Source organism: Tursiops truncatus, chromosome 6 (genome assembly GCF_011762595.2).
Source record: "Tursiops truncatus isolate mTurTru1 chromosome 6, mTurTru1.mat.Y, whole genome shotgun sequence".
NCBI lineage: Eukaryota > Metazoa > Chordata > Mammalia > Artiodactyla > Delphinidae > Tursiops > Tursiops truncatus.
Window position 1 is genome coordinate 27,555,251 of NC_047039.1, and position 19,274 is coordinate 27,574,524.

General features: G+C 38.5%; 1 long non-coding RNA gene across 1 annotated transcript in view; it reads right to left on the reverse strand.

Annotated features, from left to right (window-relative positions):
• Positions 1-339: 339 nt before the first annotated feature.
• LOC141278952 (uncharacterized) overlaps positions 340-19,274 on the reverse strand; it is an 80,939-nt gene continuing 62,004 nt past the window's right edge. Inside the window, exons 3-4 of the long non-coding RNA XR_012332441.1 lie at positions 2,006-2,057; positions 340-491 (exon numbers count right to left, since the gene is read on the reverse strand). This is a non-coding gene — a long non-coding RNA (uncharacterized lncRNA). The remainder of the gene's footprint in view (positions 492-2,005; positions 2,058-19,274) is intronic.

Below are 19,274 nucleotides of genomic sequence, written 5' to 3' on the forward strand. Positions count from 1 at the left end.
AAGGATCCTAACAGATCACCCCTAGCACAGAGTCAGGTATGAAACTGGAACTAATACGTTTTTTGTTGTTGTTTTACTTAAATTAATAAACTATTATTTAGAGCAGTTTTAGGTTCACAGCAAAATTGAGCAGGAAATAGAGTTCACATATGCCCTACATCCCTGCCCCCGCCCAAAACTTCCCCACTATTGACATCCTGACCACAGTGCTGCCTTTTTTTAAATTTTTATTTATTTTTAAATGTACTTTTTAAAAATTTTTAGTTTTGGCTGCGTTGGATCTACACTGCTGCGCGTGGGCTTTCTTTAGTTGCAGCAAGAGGGGGCTACTCTGTTACGGTGCACGGACTTCTCATTGCGGTGGCTTCCCTTGTTGTGGAGCACGGGCTCTAGGCGCATGGGCTTCAGTAGTTGTGGCTTGCGGTCTCTAGAGTGCAGGCTCAGTAGTTGTGGCACACGGGATTAGTTGCTCCGTGGCTTGTGGGATCTATCTGGAACAGGGCTCGAACCCGTGTGCTCCATTGGCAGGTGGATTCTTAACCACTGCGCCACCAGGGAAGTCCCAGTGGTACATTTTATTTTAATAAAGTATTTTTTGTCTTTCCCTTTCTTTTGAAGTTCTTCCGCCATTAGAATTAGGCCAAAAAAGGCTTAGCTTATTGCCCCATGGAAGTAAGAGTATATAACTCAGCAGTGACCAAGGGGCAAATTATTGGCTTTGAGTGACAAAATGGTCTCTGGAAAATTAATGGCAGAAGCAGGTACTTAAAATGACTTTGAAATATTTCATAAACTTGTCAAGAGAACAAGGACAATGAGTTGCATTATGGCAACAGAATACAAGAAAATGTGTAATGAACTTTCCACCCCAGAAGAGTTACCAGCAAGTAAGGAGAGAATGGGACTGCAGTTAGACTTTAATGAGCGCTGGAGGAGAGGTCCCTGAGCTTAGCGCTCTGGGATGGGTATGGTGGAATTCCATCAATGGATTGGGGGGAATCCAAGAGCAGGGGGTGGCAAACTTGCCGCCTTTTCCTACACCATAACCTGGGAGACCTGTAGGGAAGACTACAGCATGGCACCTCAGCAGTAAGGTTGGAAGAGTGCTGTGGAAGACCTATCCAAATGACTTCCTTCCAGGAGAACCTCAAATTTTATTGAAGTATGGATCCTTGTCTCAGGAAATGTGCCCTAGCTCTTGGTCTAGAGGTAGACTGTGAACAGATCCGACCAATGAGGTGTAAGGAGTGGTGGTGGAAGGGGAGAGGGTTTCATAAGGAATTTTCTGGAGGAGAAACTGCCTTGTGCTGCATCCTTACCTTTGAATGTGGTTGTGTGATGACCAGAGTTACTGCAGACACCTTGAGACCACAGAGAGGGAGGGAGGTCAATGCCAACCTGGAATTCTGACATCATTGAGCTGTTGAGCCAATGTCAGCACTTGCCCACCTCCATACTTCTAGTTATGTGAGAAAATTGAACTACCCCACAGTGAGTGGGTATGCTATTACTTACAGGAGAAAGCTCCCTTCACAGGATCCCAGATATCTCAGGGCAGTCTAAGGAAAGCCCCGAAGTGTGTTTAAGTATGAGAGAGGAGTGAAGGTGTGAAGACCATCAACTAGGAAGGAGGGTTGTGGGATAAGGATGATAGAGACTGGATCTCTGGTATCTGGAGGCCATGGTAGGACCCTGAACAGGAGCAGGGTCCTGAACATACTATGAGGAGAGGCTAATGCCAAAGACCATGTTTCAGAAACCTAGATCTTAGAAGTGGCAGCCAGCAAGGACCAAGTTCAGACAACATGTGGACCAGACACTCCTTCCTGGTGCTGAGATGTCAGCCCCTGAGAAACAAATCACCTTCAAGGAGGAAAATGGGTCAGGGAAGAACCCTGAGTTTGATAGACTATTAAAACTGCTTTAAATCAAAATAATTTCAGTTTTCTGTCATTAGCAGAAATGGGAGCATTTTAAGACATTCAAAAATAAAATTTTAACTTACATTTTGTGCTCTTGAATGGTAACACTACTTCTCTTCAACATGTATTGGAAGTCTTAGCCACAGCAGTCAGACAAGAAAAAGAAAGAAAATGTATTCAAATTAGTAGGGAAGAGGTAAAATTGTCATTATACGCAGATGACATGATATATCTAGAAAACACTACAGTCTCCACACAAAAACTACTAGAACTGATAAACGAATTCAGCAAGGTAGCAGGATACAAGATTGACCTACAGAAATTGGTTGCATTTCTTTACAGTAACAATGAAATATGAAAAGAAATGTAAAAAAATAATGCCTTTTAAAATCGCATCAAAAAAAAATACTTAGGAATAAGTCTCACCAAGGAGATGAAAGACGTATATGCTGAGAACTACAAGGCATTAATGAAGGAAACTGAAGATGATTCAAAGAAATGGAGAGATATCCCATGCTCTTGGATTGAAAAAATTAATATTGTTAAAATGGCCATACTACCCAAAGCAATCTACAGATTTAATGCAATACCTATCAAAATACCCATGACATTTTTCACAGAGCCAGGACAAATAATACTAAAATTTATATGGAACCATAAAAGACCCAGAACTGCCAAAGCAATCCTGAGGAAAAAGAACAAAGCAGGAGGCATAACATTTCCAAACTTCAGACAATACTACAAAGCTACAGTAATCAAAACAGTGTGGTATTGGCACAAAAACAGACATATGGATCAATGGAACAGAATAGAGAGCCCAGAAATAAACCCACACACCCATGGACAATTAATTTTCGAGAAAGGCAAGAATATACAATGGAGAAAAACAGTCTCTTCAGCAAGTGGTGTTAGGAAAGTTGGACAGCCACATGTAAATCAATGAAGCTAGAACACACCCTCGCACCATACACACACACCAGAAACTCAGAATGGCTTAAAGCCTTAAATATAAAACAAGACAGCATGAAACTCCTAGAACATAGGCAAAACATTCTGTGACCATAAGTCATAACAATGTTTTCTTAGATCAGTCTTCCAAGGCAATAGAAATAAAAGCAAAAATAAACAAATGGGACCTAATTGAACTTAAAACCTTTTGCACAGCAAGCAAACAGAAAGAATAGACAACCTATAGACTGGGAGAAAATATTTGCAAATGCAGCAGCAGACAAGGGCTTAATTTCCAAAATATACAAATAGCTCCTACAATTCAATAGCAAAAGATCAGACAACCCAATCAAAAAATGGGCAGAAGACCTAAATAGACATTTCACCAAAGAAGACATACAGATGGCTAATAAACATGAAAATATGCTCACCATTGCTAATTATTAGAGAAATGCAAATCAAAACTACAATGAGGTACCACCTCACACTGGTTAGAATGGCCATCATTAAAAAGTTTCCAGGGACTTCCCTGGTGGCTCAGTGGTAAAGAATTTGCCTGCCAATGCAGGGGACACATTGGGCATATACCCAGACAAAACTACAATTTGAAAAGGTACATACACCCCTATGTTCATGGCAACACTATTTACAATAGCCAAGACATGGAAACAATCGAAATGTCCATTGACAGATGAATGGATAAAGGTGTGGTGTGTGTGTGTGTGTGTGTGTGTGTGTGTGTGTGTGTGTATATATATATATATATATATATATAAAATTGAATATTGCTCATCCATTTAAAAGAATGAAATAATGCCATTTACAGCAGTGTGGATGGACCTAGATATTATCATACTAAGTGAAGTAAGTCAGAAAGAGAAAGACAAATATCATATGATATCACTTAATATGTGGAATCTAAAATGTGACACCAATGAACATATCTATGAAACAAAAACAGACTCACAAATATAGAAAACAGACTTGTAGTTGCCAAGGGGGAGAAGAGGAAGGGGAGGGAAGGATTGGGAGTTTGGGATTAGCAGATGCAAACTATTATTAAAAATTAAAAAATAGGGCTTCCCTGGTGGCGCAGTGGTTGAGAATCTGCCTGCTAATGCAGGGGACACGGGTTCGAGCCCTGGTCTGGGAAGATCCCAGATGCCATGGAGCAACTAAGCCTGTGTGCCACAACTACTGAGCCTGCGCGTCTGGAGCCTGTGCTCCGCAACAAGAGAGGCCACGACAGTGAGAGGCCTGCGCACTGCGATGAAGAGTGGCCCCCGCTTGCCACAACTAGAGAAAGCCCTTGCACAAAGACCCAACACAGCCAAAAATAAAAATAAATAAATTAAAAGAAGGCTCAACATTTAAAAAAAATTAAAAAATAAAAAAATTAAGTTACATTTTTATGCTCTTGAATGGTAACTGCAAATTTTGAACCTCTACAGTTATACTAATGCAGAACCCACTGTTTGTAAGTAGAGAGCTGCTTTGAGGATTTACAATGAAATAGTGATGTAGAAACATTTAAAAAGCAAACTATACAGGGACTTCCCCAGTGGCACAGTGGTTGTGAATCCGCCTCCTGATGCAGGGGACACGGGTTCTATCCCTGGTCCAGTAGAATCGCACATGCCGCGGAGCAACTAAATCCGTGTGCCACAACTACTGAGCCTGGGCTCTAGAGCCTGCAAGCCACAACTACTGAAGCCCGCGTGCCTAGAGCCTGTGCTCTGCAACAAGAGAAACCACCGCAGTGAGAAGCAAGCGCACCACAATGAAGAGTAGCCCCTGCTTGTCGCAACTAGAGGAAGCCCGCACGCAGCAATGAAGAACCAATGCAGCCAAAAATAAATAAAATAAATTTATTTTTAAAAAGTTAAAAAAAGCGAACTATATAGCTTATCTATTTCTCACAGGTAATGTAGACTAAGTTTCTAATATCTCATTTTATATTCCTAGGTATATTAGCCAGAGTACTTAATATGAGCATGTTTCATATGACAGGTTCTCAGTAAATGCAGTATGTGTGTGTGTAGTCCTTGCTTTGCAAGGTACCTTGTTAACAGAAATTCATGCACATAAGAATTGTGTTCTTCTTTTGCTTTGCTTGATAGAGAACCACGAAAAGTGAGAATGAACAAGGCTCCAGTATGAACATGTTTGCATTAACGTGGTACCGTGCAAAGTGAGAACTGCCTGAATATATTTGTACCCTTTTCTTCTTAAAATATGCCCAGCTCCCTTCCATGTCATGCTTCCTATCCCATTAGTCTAGGACCAATTAGTCATAGATTCTCATAAAAGCTAACTCCTCTAAACTTCCAGGTTGCATCATCCAGCCCATTGGCAGCTGGTTAGGAAGCTAAACACTAAATCCTGAGGTGTGATGTTTCAACCAAGTCTGAAAATGGAGAAGTGACCCAGCAGAAGTGGGGCACTGGCCAAAATGAGAAAGGAGGTGGCTGAGAAAATCTGAAGAGATGCACAAGGAGGTTCAAATATATTGGTCTAATAACTTTTAAGGTTGTAAATAAGGCTCCCTAAGTAATCTTATAATGGTTATTTTAATATCTTGGATACCCCAATATAGAGACTAGGGAAACAGGGTATGGTGAATGGCAAAGCAGAGGATGTCTGAATAGTGAGAAAATATATTCCAGTTACTGGAGAACTCCATTAAAAAAATAGTATCTGATTTATATATAGTTGTGATTGAGAGGATGGTGACCTAGTCCCCAAGAGAATCATGCAATATGTAGTCCTTTGATTATGGTTTCTTTCACTTAGCATATTTTTTTTACAGATTTTAAATTTTCTTTATTTTTTTTGAATGGAGAGCAATAACCATAATTAAACCTTTTCTTGAAAATTCAGAATCATGATCCTACACAACTATTTTTGTATTGTGTACAAATGTGTGTCTGTCTCAGGTTTTCAGCCTCCTCACTCTATTCCCAAATAACATTTCTTTTACTGTCCTTCTGCTTCCTACAGAGATGTTCCGTTTTCTAGCAAACTCCCAACTTGGGCCTCCGTGCAAGTTTTTGGCCTTCAGTATGTACAGAGCTTTGTTACCAGACAACCAAAGTTGCTATAAAACATGAATTTACTTGAATTAAACAATAAGAATCCAAAAGACAATGAATAAAGACCTAAGAACTAAAATATAGGCATGCATCTAGAATATAGCCTTTACCATAGTTATCATTTCAAAGCTATGATCTTAAAAATTCCTGGATAAACCCCTTGATGTTTTTAGTCTCCCAAGGTAGGATGAAGGAGTGCTATTAAATTTCATCTATAGTATATGATGGACTCAACAAACCAGAATTATATGTATATAACATCCCAAGCTATCCTGAATAAGTTGTCCATAGCTCCAATAAAAGGACACAAACTCACACCTAAATTAAATGCATATATACCTTTAGGGCACATCAAGTAGAGTCAACATGATCTTCCATAAAAAATTCTGGCTTCAAAAGCTTAGTCACTGAAGCCAATCCTTGGCATGCCATGTAATCTCTCTATCCTGTTTCTTTGATAAAGAGGAATCATAATATCTACCTCATAGAGATCATTTGATAAATGAACAAAATAATTACAGAGCATACTTTCTAAAATATCATGGGTACACAAAACACAATAAGTAGTAGCTAAATTTTCAACCTAACACATATTAAAAGTTGTAAAACCTGATCTCCAAATTTAAGAGGAGAAATTTGAATCTGTTGTGAGAGATCATAAAGAATTAAAGACTTCTCAATGCCATAAGAAAAAGAAAGTGAATATAAAATAAGGGCAACAGAGAACAATGTATTACATAAGGCCTACTGCTTATTTACAGAAGAGGGAGAGCATGGAGTAGGAGTGGAATTTAAGGTTTTATTTTCACTTAGCCTATTTTTAAAGTTCATTCATCGTGTAACATATACGAATAGTTTATTCCTTTTTATTAAGTGTGGAGTCTTAACCGCTAGGCCACCAGGGAAGTCCCCTAATGGTGTCTTTTGAAGTGCAAAAGTTTTAAATTTTGATCGTCTCATTAATCCTTTTTTTTTTTTGATGGATCATGTCTTTGCCTTAACCCAAGGTCATGAAGATTTTCTCCTGAGCTTGCTTCTAGAAGTTTTATTGTCACTGTAACATTCATGTTTGTGATCCATTTTAAGTTTAATTTTGTGAATGGTATGAGGTAAAAGTGTAAATTTATCTTTTTGGTTATCCAATTGTTTCAGCACCCTTTGTTGAAAAGACTATCCTTTTCCAGTTGAATTGGCCTGGCACATTAATTGAAAATCAATTCATCATACATATGAGGCTTTACTTCTTTCTATTCCTTTATTTTTCCAGCTTGTCTTCCTGTATCTAGCTTATTTCACTTAATGTCCTCCAAATTCATCCATGTTATTGCAAATGGCAGTGTTTTCTTTCCTCTCACAGCTGAATAATAGTTCATTGCATGTATATATCACATTCTTTTTAATCCACCTTTCTGTCAATGGACATAGATTATTTCTGTATCTTGGATATTGTGAATAAGGCTACAGTGAAAATGAGAGTGCAGGTATCTCTTCAAGTCCTGGTTTCATTTCCTTTGGGTATATACTTAGAAGTGGGATTGCTGTATCACATCATAATTTTATTTTTAATTTTTTGAGGAATGTCCATACTGTTTTCCGTAGTGGCTGCACAAATTTACATTCCCACCAAGAGTATACAAGGGTTTCCTTTTCTCCACATCCTCTCAAACACTTGTTGTCTCTTGGCTTTTTGATAATCAGTATCCTAATAGGAGTGAGGTGATATCTCATTGTAGTTCCCCCATCCCCAGCTTTATTGAGATATAATTGACATGCAACATTGTTTATGTTTAAAGTGTACCATTTGATACATGTGTATATTTAAAAATGTTTACCACAGTAAAGTTAGTTAACACATCCTTCACCTCACATAATTACCATTTTGTTGTTGTTATTGTGAGAATATTTAAAATCTATGCAACTTTAAAGCATACAATACAGTATTACTAACTATAGTCACCATGCTGTACATTAGATACCCAGAACTTATGCCTCTTATCACTGAAAATTTGCACCTTTGACTGACATGTCCTCATTTCTCTCACCCCTGCAACCCCTGGTAACTACCATTCTGCTTCTGTGAGTTCAGGTGTTTAGATTCTACATATAAGTGAGGTCATACAGTATGTGCCTTTGGCTTATCTCACTCAGCATAATGCCCTCAAGGTCCATCCATGTTGTGGCAAATGGCAGGGTTTCCTTCTTTTCAATGACTGAATAATATTCCTCTGTGTGTGTGTCTCTTTATTTTCTTTATTTGTTCATCTGTTGATAGACACTTAGATTTTTTCCATGTCTTGGCTATTGTGAATAATGCTGCAATGAACATGAGTGCAGATATCTCTTTGAGATACTGATTTCATCTCTTTTGGATATATACCCAGAAATGAGAGTTTTGAATTACATGGTAGTTCTTTTTTAAAAAATTTTGAGGAATATTTATACTGTTTCCACAGTGGCTGCACCAATTTACATTTCCACCAGCAGTGCACAAGGGTTCCCTTTTCTCCACATTCTCATCAGCATTTGTTATCTCTCTCTTTTTTTTTGATAGCCATTCTAACAGATGTGAGGTGGTATCTCATTGTGGTTTTAATTTGCCTTTTCCTGATGATTAGTGATGTTGAGCACCTTTTTGTGTACTTGTTGGCCATTTGTATGTCTTCTTTGGAAGAAAGTTTATTGAAGTCCTCTGTCCATTTTATAATCAAATTATTTGCTTTCTGCTATTGAGTTCTGTATGTATGTACCCCTTATGAATATTAATCCCTTATGAGATAGATGGTTTGCAGACATTTTCTCCCATCCTGTAGCTTGCCTTTTCATTTTGTTGACTGTTTCTTTTGCAGAAGATTTTAAGTTTGATGTATGTAGTCCCACTTATTGATTTTTGCTTTAGCTGCTTGTGAGTTTGGTGTCATATCCAAAGAAAAAAGAAAAAAGTGGCCAAGATCGATGTCAAAGATCTTTTCCTCTGTGTTTAATTCTAGGAATTTTACAGTTTCAAGTCTACTGTGCTTCCATTTCAACTTGAAGGACTTATTTGAACATTATTTGCAGGGCAGATCTAGTAGTAGTGAACTCCCTCAGCTTTTTGTCTGGGAATTCCTTAATTTCTCCCTTATTTTTGAAGGACAGTTTTGCCAGATATAAAGTTCTAAGTTGACAAGTTTCTTTTCTTCAGCACTTTAAATGTGTCATTCCATTGCCTCCTGGGATCCCTTACACATGATGAGTAGCTTTTCTCTTGCTGCTTTCAAGATTCTCTTTTTGCATTTGGTTTTTTCATTATATGTCTTGGCATGGGTCTCTTTAGATTTATCCTACGTGGAATTTGCTGCTTCTGGAATTTTTTTGTTGTTGTTTGTGTTTTTTGCTTTAAATTTTTTTAACATCTTTATTGGCATATAATTGCTTGACAATGTTGTGTTAACATTGCTGCTGTATAACAAAGTGAATCAGCTATATGTATACATATATCTCCATATCCCCTCCCTTTTGCATCTCCCTCCCACCCTCCGTATCCCACCCCTCTAGGTGGTCACAAAGCACCGATGAGCTTCTGGAATTTGTAGAGCTTTGTCTTTCCTCAAATTTCGTAAGTATTCAGCCATCATTTCTTCAAATAATCTCTCTCATCTTCTGGGACTCCTATAATTGTATATATTGGTCCTTTTGATGGTGTCCTGTAAATCCCTCAGGTTCTATTCACTTTTTGTCATTCTTTTTTTCTTCTTGATCCTCAGACTCAACAATTTCAAATGACCTGTCTTCAAGTTTACTGATTCTTCCTTCTGTCTATTTGAGTTTGCTGTTGAACCCCTCCATCTCCAGTGAATTTTTCAATTCAGTTATTGTATTGTCACCTCCAGAATTTTTTTTTTTGGCTCCTTTCAACACTATCTCTCTTTGTTGATATTCTTATTTTGTTCATATATTATTTGCCTGATTTCCTTTAGTTGTTTGTCCAGGTTTTCCTTTAGCTTTTTTGCATGTTTAAGTAAGTTGTTTTAAAGATGTTGTCTAGTGAGTCTGTTGCCTGTGTTTATTCAGGGATAGTTTTTGGAGATTTATTTTGTTCCTTTGAATAGGCCCTTTTTCTTGTTTCTGTGTATGCCTTATGATCTTTTGTTGAAAATTTGGCATGTGAGAAAACAGCCACCTCCCCTTGTCTTTGCAGATTACCAAGCAATACCTTCAGTAATTGGCAGGGTATATCCTCAGCCTTGGGATCCACTTGGGATGAAGCTAACATCTTCTCAGTTTTTTTTCCTGGGCATGACTCTTGCTTGCGCCACATGTGTGCATTCCCCTCCCTCCAATTTCCCTGGAATACATGGCTGCTGTTAAGTGTGTTATCTTCTCAGAGAATCTTACGACTGCTTCTCAGGGCCTTGCATGACCCAGGCATCCATGGGTCAGTGATCCCCTTGCAGTTTTCATGTGCTGTTGTGCTTTCCACTTCCTTCAGTGACTTCTGCCAATCTGAGATCTGAGCTATGCTGTTGTTCCCTGTCAGAACTCTGGAGTCAAGTGCAACAGAAATCAGTTCCTCGGGTATCCCACAGACTAGTCCTTCTGACCTGAGGAAGGGAACTGGGAATTGGGTTACTTCATCTCAACCATGCCACACCTGGGAGAAAGTGGAGTGAGGGTGGGTAAAAAGGCCATAAAATTTCCTACCATTTGAAAGTGGGTTTTTTTTATTTTTTATTTTTTATTTTTCTTGATTGAGCATTTGCTTGGTTGCAATCACTCTGTGAAAGCAATGTACCTTGTGTGAACTGGCGATCTACAGCTGAGGCAATCCCCAAATGAGTCTGACAGCTGGGTGCTCCCTACCAGCAACACTCCCAGTAGCTGGGATAATGATTCTTCATTCCTGAAGAGGGATCTAGGTGATGTGTCACAGCATCCACCTCAGACCTGAAGTCATGAAAAGCAGAGGGAGATTATGTGTAGATACAGGCCACATATACATAATGGCCATCCAGTGGCTCGAAAGGTGGCTAACAGGGTGTCAGAAATGGAGTAGAGTATCAGCTCTGATCTTGACCCCAGAAAATTCATGTGTACCCTGACATTTCATTATATGAGTTGTTTAATGTTCTTTGGCTAGAAAAGTTGACAAACTGGAGTACCAGGCACCATGAAATATGAGGGAGAAATGAGGACAGATTGTTTAAATATGAACACAGCATGGCCCAACCCAGATTTCCTTTATTCCACCCATGCAGACAGGTGAAATTCTCTGGAGAAGTTGAAGAAGAGGGGATGTGACTTACAGGCACCAGCTGGGAATGATATGCTGGAAAGAAAACAGTCAACTTAGGTAAAGTCTAAATATTGAATGTGAAACCATTAGCCTCTTCATTTTCACAGAACTTCTGTTGCTGGGCTAGTTTTCATCTCCTTCCTATCCCCTAAAGGCAGAAGATTGTAGAAACAACTATCTCAGAGAAAAGATCTTCAAATACTGACACTTGGGAGAACCACAACTAAAAAAGTGGCTCATTGCCTGATCACTTGACAAGTAGCAGTTCTCAAACTGTGGTTCGTGAACTTCTTGGGGGCCCTAGGAGGGCCCTAGGATCCTTTCAAGGGGTCCAAAATATCAAAATTATTTTTATAATATTTCAGATGCTATTTGCCTTTTTAAATGTGTTAATCTTTGCAAAAGATGGTGCAAAAGCAATGAGTAAAACTATTGGCCCATTTAGCATGAATCAGGGCAGTGGTACCAGTGTACTAGTAGTCATTCTTTTCTTTACTGACACACTCAAAGTTTTTTTTTAAAGTCAGTTTCACTTAAGATTCTCTTTCTTGAAGTAAAATTTATTAATTTTATGGAAATCTTCACCCTTTAGTAATGACTTTAATATTCTGTGTGACAAAATAGGAATATACAAAAGCATTTGAGCAATTGTTTGAATTTGTGACCTGAAGTTGATGCTTTTTTTCATGGGAAACCACTTTTCCTTGAAAGAGCTACTGACAGATAAAATATAAATATTCAGACCTGGGTATCAATAGACATTTTCTCAAAAACAAATAAAATGAGCCAACCACTTATGACAGTATTTGTTACCAATGATAAAATTTAAGCTTTCAAGTGAATTTGTAATTTATAATTGTAAATGCCAGTGAGAGTTTGTCAGCTTCTCAATATTTAAAAATGTTTCTGATGAGATCATTGGTGATATTAATAATATTTTTGATATTATGTAATAGAATGTATTAACATTTGAAAGACCTGCATATCTCAGTGAACCAGTATTTTCCAAGTGACCAATGCATAGTGTAACATGCATAATCTATGAGTAAAAGATTTATTCATTATGCAGAAAATAGGCTAAGGGATTTTAATGTAATGGTATGAGAATTTATTGATAGGTATTTAGATTCCACATTGCAACTAACCTTTAAGAAGACCAGTTGTTGAATTTTGGTGCAGTATCAAAGCAGCATATCCATAATTATCTAAAAGAACTATTAAAACGCAGCACCCCTATTCCAATGATGTGTTGACATGAGCCTGGATTTTCTTCATACACCTCAACCAAAAAAGTGCATCACCACGGACTGAATGAGGATGCACATAGGAAAATCTACTTGTCTTCTAATAAGTCAGACATTAAAGAGATTTGCAAAAAATGTAAAACAATGCCACTCTTTTCCCCATTTCTGTTGTTTTGAAAAATAGTTTCTTGTTTTGTTTTATTTTGTTTTTTGAGGTACACGGGCCTCTCACTGTTGTGGCCTCTCCAATTGCGGAGCACAGGCTCCGGACGCGCAGGCTCAGTGGCCATGGCTCACGGGCCCAGCCGCTCCGTGGCATGTGGGATCTTCCCGGACCGGGGCACGAACCCGTGTCCCCTGTGTCGGCAGGTGGACTCTCAACCACTGCGCCACCAGGGAAGCCCTTGCCTTCATTTTTGAAGACTATTTTCCCTAGATACAGAATTGTAACCTATTAATTTTTGTCTTTCATCACTTTACAGATGTAGTTCCATTGTCTTGTGGATGTCATTTCTTCTGATTACATGTCAGCCATTTTTTCTTTTCACTGTTTCCTACATGGATTGTCTTTTGTTCTGCTTTCAGGATTTTGTTATTATCTTGGTTTTCAGAATTTTGACCAGAATATGACTATATGTGGATTTCTTTGAATTTATCCTGCTTCGGGTACACAGAGCATCTTGGAATTGTGGGTAGATATATTTCACTAATTTTGAAAAATCATGGCCATCGTATCTTCAAATATATCATCTAATTATTCCTTCTTATACTCCAATAACACATAAGTTAGACTGTTTGATATTGTCTCACATACTTCTGAGCTCTGTTCCAGTTTTTTAAAAATAGTTTTATTGAAGAATAATTGACATACAATAAGTGACACATTTAAAATTTGATAAAGTGTATATTAAAATTTGATGTAAAATTTAAAATTTGTGGAATGGCCAAGATGGCAGAATAGAAAGACCCACAGTTTATGTTCTCCCATGGGAACACCAGAATTACAACTATTTATAGAGCAACTATTCATAAGATGGCCTGAAGACTAGCAGAAAAGATCTTGTTCTGCAGAGCTGGAACGCCCAGCTCGGGGCCTCTTCCCTCCGTCGTCAAGGAACTGCCCCAGAGCCCAAGGGGAGGGCGGCCTCACTGAGGCTGCCGGCTCTGGAGGGGCCCTGGCGGCTGAAGCCGCAACAGTCATGGGGACAGCAGGCCGGATCACTCATCCTGGGATAAGCCAGCTGCCATGTCATGAGGACACTCAAGCAGCCCTAAGGAGAGATCCATTTGGCAAGGAACTGAGGCCTCTTAACTACAGCCATGGGACCATGTGGATGAAAGGCTCTTGGTGCTGCAGCCAGGAGTCAGTGTTGTGCCTCTAAGGTGGGAGAGCCAACTTCAGGACACTGGTCAACAAGAGACCTCCCAGCTCCACATAATATCAAACAGCGAAAATCTCCCAGAGATCTCCATCTCAACACCAGCACGCAGCTTCAATCAACGACCAGCAAGCTACAGTGCTGGGCACTCTATGCCAAACAACGAGCAAGACAGGAATACAACACAACCCATTAGCAGAGAGGCTGCCTAAAATCATAATAAGTCCACAGACACCCCAAAACACACCACCAGACGTGGACCTGCCCACCAGAAAGACAAGAACCAGCCTCATCCACCAGAACACAGGCACTAATCCCCTCCACCAGGAAGCCTACACAACCCACTGAACCAACCTTAGCCACTGGGGACAGACACCAAAAACAACGGGAACTACGAACCTGAAGCCTGCAAAAAGGAGACCCCAAACACAGTAAGATAAGCAAAATGAGAAGACAAAAACACAGAGCAGATAAAGGAGTAAGATAAAAACCCACCATACCTAACAAATGAAGAGGAAATAGGCAGTCTACTTGAAAAAGAATTCAGAATATTGATAGTAAAGATGATCCAAAATCTTGGAAATAGAATAGACAAAATGCAAGAAACATTTAACAAGGACCTAGAAGAAATAAAGATGAAACAAACGATGATGAAGAACACAATAAAGAAATTAAAAATACTCTAGGGCTTCCCTGGTGGCGCAGTGGTTGAGAGGCCGCCTGCCGATGCAGGGGACACAGGTTCATGCCCCGGTCTGGGAAGACCCCACATGCTGCGGAGTGGCTGGGCCCATGAGTCATGGCCACTGAGCCTGTGTATCCGGAACCTGTGCTCCACAATGGGAGAGGCCACAGAAGTGAGAGGCCCGTGTACCGCAAAAAAACAAAAAAACAAACAAACAAAACGCTAGATGGGATCAATAGCAGAATAACTGAGGCAGAAGAACGGATAAGTGACCTGGAAGATAAAATAGTGGAAATAACTACTGCAGAGCAGAATAAAGAAAAAAGAATGAAAAGAACTGAGGAGAGTCTCAGAGACCTCTGGGATAACATTAAATGCACCAACATTCGAATTATAGGGGTTCCAGAAGAAGAAGAGCAAAAGAAAGGGACTGAGAAAATATTTGAAGAGATTATAGTTGTAAACTTCCCTAATATGGGAAAAAAATAGTTAATCAAGTCCAGGCAGCACAGAGAGTCCAATACAGGGTAAATCCAAGGAGAAACATGCCAAGACACATATTAATCAAACTGTCAAAAATTAAATACAAAGAAAACATATTAAAAGCAGCAAAGGAAAAAAAACAAATAACACACAAGGGAATCCCCATAAGGTTAACAGCTGACCTCTCAGCAGAAACTCTGCAACCCAGAAGGGACTGGCAGGACATATTTAAAGTGATGAAGGAGAAAAACCTGCAACCAAGATTACTCTATCCAGCAAGAATCTCATTCAGATTTGATGGAGAAATTAAAACCTTTACAGACAAGCAAAAGCTGAGAGAGTTCAGCACCACCAAACCAACTTTACAACAAATGCTAAAGGAACTTCTCTAGGCTACAAACACGGGAGAAGGAAAAGATCTACAATAACAAACCCAAAACATTTAAGAAAATGGGAATAGAAACATACATATCTATAATTACCTTAAATGTAAATGGAATAAATGCTCCCACCAAAAGACACAGATTGGCTGAATGGATACAAAAACAAGACCCATATATATGCTGTATACAAGAGACCCACTTCAGACCTAGAGACACATACAGACTGAAAGTAAGGGGATGGAAAAAGATATTCCATGCAAATGGAAACAAAAAGAAAGCTGCAGTAGGAATTCTCATATCAGACAAAATAGACTTTAAAATAAAGACTATTAGAAGAGACAAAGAAGGACATGACATAATGATCAAGGGATCTATCCAAGAAGAAGATATAACAATTGTAAATATTTATGCACCCAACAAAGCACCTCAATATATAAGGCAAATACTAACAGCCATAAAAGGAGAAATCGACAGTAAGACATTCATAGTAGAGGACTTTAACACCCACCTTTCACCAATGGACAGATCATCCAAAATGAAAATAAATAAGGAAACACAAGCTTTAAATAATAAATTAAACAAGATGGACATAATTGATATTTATAGGAAATTCCATCCAAAAACAACAGAATACACATTTTTCTCAAGTGCTCATGGAATATTCTCCAGGATGGATCATATCTTGGGTCACAAATCAAGCCTTGGTAAATTTAAGGAAATTGAAATTGTATCAAATATCTTTTCCGACCACAACGCTATGATACTAGATATCAATTACAGGAAAAGATATGTAAAAAATGCAATCACATGGAGGCTAAACAATACACTGCTTAATAACGAAGTGATCATTGAAAAAATCAAAGAGGAAATAACAAAATACCTAGAAACAAATGACAATGGAGACACAGCGACCCAAAATCTGTGGGATGCAGCAAAAGCAGTTCTAAGGGGGAAGTTTATAGCAATACAAGCCCACCTTAAGAAGCAGGAAACATCTCGAATAAACAACCTAACCTTGCACCTCAAGCAATTAGAGAAAGAAGAACAAAAAAACACCAAAGCTAGCAGAAGGAAAGAAATCATAAAAATCAGATCAGAAATAAATGAAAAAGAAATGAAGGAAACAATAGCAAAGATCAATAAAACTAAAAGCTGGTTCTTTGAGAAGATAAACAAAATAGATAAACCACTAGCCAGACTCATCAAGAAAAAAAGGGAGAAGACTCAAATCAATAGAATTAGAAATGAAAAAGGAGAGGTAACAACTGACACTGCAGAAATAAAAGAGATCATGAGAGATTACTACAAGCAACTCTATGCCAATAAAGTGGACTGCCTGGAAGAAATGGACAAATTCTTAGAAATGCACAAACTGCCAAGACTGAATCAGGAAGAAATAGAAAATATGAACAGACCAATCACAAGCACTGAAATTGAAACTGTGATTAAAAATCTTCCAACAAACAAAAGCCCAGGACCAAATGACTACCCAGGCGAATTCTATCAAACATTTAGAGAAGAACTAACACCTATCTTTCTCAAACTCTTCCAAAATAAAGCAGAGGGAGGAACACTCCCAAACTCATTCTACGAGGCCATCATCACCTTGATACCAAAACCAGACAAGGATGTCACAAAGAAAGAAAAGTACAGGCCAATATCACTGATGAACATAGATGCAAAAATCCTCAACAAAATACTAGCAAACAGAATCCAACAGCACATTAAAAGGATCATACACCATGATCAAGTGGGGTTTATTCCAGGGATGCAAGGATTCTTCAATATACGCAAAGCAGTCAATGTGATACACCATATTAACAAATTGAAGGAGAAAAACCATATGATCATCTCAATAGATGCAGAGAACACTTTCGACAAAATTCAACACCCATTTTTGATAATAACCCTGCAGAAAGTAGCCATAGAGGGAACTTTCCTCAACATAATAAAGGCCATATATGACAAACCCACAGCCAACATCATCCTCAATGGTGAAAAACTGAAAGCATTTCCACTAAGATCAGGAACAAGACAAGGTTGCCCACTCTCACCACTCTTATTCAACATAGTTTTGGAAGTTTTAGCCACAGCAATCAGAGAAGAAAAGGAAATAAAAGGAATCCAAATCGGAAAAGAAGTAAAGTTGTCACTGTTTGCAGATGACATGATACTATACACAGAGAATCCTAAAGATGCTACCAGAAAACTACTAGAGCTAATCAATGAATTTGGTAAAGTAGCAGGATACAAAATTAATGCACAGAAATCTCTGGCATTCCTACACACTTACGATGGAAAATCTGAAAGTGAAATCAAGGAAACACTCCCATTTACCACTGCAACAAAAAGAATGAAATATCTAGGAATAAACCTACCTAAGGAGACAAAAGACCTGTATGCAGAAAATTAGAAGACACTGATGAAAGAAATTAAAGATGATACAAATAGATGGAGAGATATACCATGTTCTTGGATTGGAAGAATCAACATTGTGAAAACGACTCTACTACCCAAAGCAATCTACAGATTCAATGCAATCCCTATCAAACTACCACTGGCATTTTTCACAGAACTAGAACAGAAACTTTCACAATTTGTATGGAAATACAAAAGACATCAAATAGCCGAAGCAATATTGAGAATGAAAAACGGAGCTGGACGAATCAGGCTCCCTGACTTCAGACTATACTACAAAGCTTCAGTAATCAAGACAGTATGGTAGTGGCACAAAAACAGAAAGATAGATCAATGGAACAGGATAGAAAACCCAGAGATAAACCCACGCACATATGGTCACCTTATCTTTGATAAGGGGGGCAGGAATGTACAGTGGAGAAAGGACAGCCTCTTCAATAAGTGGTGCTGGGAGAACTGGACAGGTACATGTGAAAGTATGAGATTAGATCACTCCCTAACACCATGCACAAAATAAGCTCAAAATGGATTAAAGACCTAAATGTAAGGCCAGAAACTATCAAACTCTTAGAGGACAACATAGGCAGAACACTCTATGACATAAATCACAGCAAGATCCTTTTTCACCCAGCTCCTAGAGAAATGGAAATAAAAATAAACAAATGGGACCTAATGAAACTTCAAAGCTTTTGTACAGCAAAGGAAACCATAAAGAAGACCAAAAGACAACCCTCAGAATGTGAGAAAATATTTGCAAGTGAAGCAACTGACAAAGGATTAATCTCCAAATTTTATAAGCAGCTCATGCAGCTCAATAACAAAAAACAAACAACCCAATCCAAAAATGGGCAGAAGACCTAAATAGACATTTCTCCAAAGAAGATATACAGATTGCCAACAAACACATGAAAGAATGCTCAACATCATTAATCATTAGAGAAATGCAAATCAAAACTACAGTGAGATACCATCTCACACCGGTAAGAATGGCCATCATCAAAAAATGTAGAAACAATAAATGCTGGAGAGGGTGTGGAGAAAAGGAACACTCTTGTACTGCTGGTGGGAATATGAATTGGTACAGCCACTATGGAGAACAGTATGGAGGTTCCTTAAAAAACTACAAATAGAACTACCATAGGACCCAGCAATCCCACTACTGGGCATATACCCTGAGAAAACCATAATTCAAAAAGAGTCGTGTACCAAAATGTTCATTGCAGCTCTGTTTACAATAGCCCAGAGATGGAAACAACCTCAGTGTCCATCATCGGATGAATGGATAAAGAAGATGTGGCACATATATACAATGGAATATTACTCAGCCATAAAAAGAAATGAAATTGAGCTATTTGTAATGAGGTGGATAGACCTAGAGTCTGTCATACAGGGTGAAGTAAGTCAGAAAGAGAAAGACCAATACTGTATGCTAACACATATATATGGAA